Consider the following 1,934-nt stretch of genomic DNA (forward strand, 5'->3'; position numbering starts at 1 on the left):
CGGTAATAAAAATATGCAAAAAGTACATATAAATACAAACGCTCAAAATGAGATAAAACATAACATGAGTTGTAAATAGAAAGAAACAAAATGAAGTGTAACAAAATAGGAAGAGATGTATGAAATTTTAAACAAAAAATCAGAAAACATATGAGGTAAATGGCTAGCTCTTGCACTGTATGTTGTGGAAATAGACGTACAAACTTTATGTTAAACTGAAAATTGCAGATGAGGACGAGGTGCATCCAAGGTCAAGTTAAATACCACGGTGCATCATTTAACTAAATAGTCTACATTCAGTAGTTGAACAGTAATTGTACAAAAATAACCTGTACTTTATTCTCTCTATGCCTTTTTGAACTGTACCTAATATAAAGTCAGTAATTTAATTCTCTATGTATCTGAAAATTTATTGAATATTTATGACAAAAAGCTTTTAAATATTTATTGTTATATGTATGGGTTTTATTCTGCTTCAGTAACTTTTCTTTTAAACAATATTACTAGGTGAGGAAACACTATCTATAACTACTGTTAACTTTCTTTTACAATTGTCACATTTATGTTTGTGGCTGCATATGTGTCACAAAACATACTCATAAGTTAATCCATTCTTTAATGCTGGAGAACTGTCAACCATAACATGTCTTCAGAAAAAAAAAATCTTTGAAATATCAGCTATGTTTTTTTGGTGTCAATTAAACTATTCCCATAAAAATTGAAATTTGTAAAAGTAATCTGAAATATTTTCTGATTTCAAACAGATGGGGATTTTGATATAAATTGGATAAATAAACAGTCGTATTGGATTTTCTTTATGAAGCTTGTTCCAGAGACGGGAATTAGTTATTTAGAACTTTCATGAAGATTTTCTCCGCTATACTCACTGTCACTGGAGAAATCGGGTATGCAGGACCGAACATCTCAGTACACGCATCCAGAAACACGCATCTACGCACGTGTGTGTGTGTGTGTATGTGTGTGTGTGTGTGTGTGTGTGTGTGTGTGTGTGTGTGTGTGTGTGTGTGTGTGTGTGTGCGTGTGCGTGCGTGCGTGTGCATACACACACACACACACACACACACACACACACACACACACACACACACACACACACACACACACACACACACACACATGTGTTCAAGATGAAATAAAGCAGTAACTCACTGATATATATATATATATATATATATATATATATATATATATATATATATATATATATATATATATATATACCCTCCCTGACCGGGATTCGATTCTCTGCCACTCCAGCTATGACCGGGATGACCAGTGCTAAACCAACCATACCGACTATACTGGCTTGTAGAATGAGGTTTAGGACAAGTAAATATATGAATTTTACACTCACCTGTTAGGTATTTAGGCTGAAATCGGTTGCCATCGGCGCTGCATCGTGCTCCGGGGCCTCGCGTCAGACGACATTACCGTGATAAAGAAAAAGCGGTCGAAACGGGCCCCCTCGGAGCGATTTCTTGTTGGGGTGTCGCCGCTCACGACTTTCGTAAAGGAGATTTGTCTCCCTGTCTCTGCCAACATTTGTTCTCATTCAGTATATTGAAGAGAACTCTCTCTCTCTCTCTCTCTCTCTCTCTCTCTCTCACTCTCTCTCACACACACACACACACACACACACACACACACACACACACACACTCACTACACACCTACATGGAGCTGAATTTTTCATTGAAAATGATCAAAAGACGATTTCATATATGAACGCAGAAGTAAAAAATTCGCTGACTTGTCTCTTCTACCCCATTAAGCAAAAATTGCATTCATCCAATAGCACGAAGCAGAAATGATCAAACTTTGGTTAAGAGATTCTTAAAACTCAAACATGGAGCAACATCAAATATCAGAAATGATATGGGAGGAAAATGACAATAATTGTTATGAAAGTTATT

This window comes from Penaeus monodon, chromosome 1 (genome assembly GCF_015228065.2).
Source record: "Penaeus monodon isolate SGIC_2016 chromosome 1, NSTDA_Pmon_1, whole genome shotgun sequence".
NCBI classification, from domain to species: Eukaryota; Metazoa; Arthropoda; class Malacostraca; order Decapoda; family Penaeidae; genus Penaeus; species Penaeus monodon.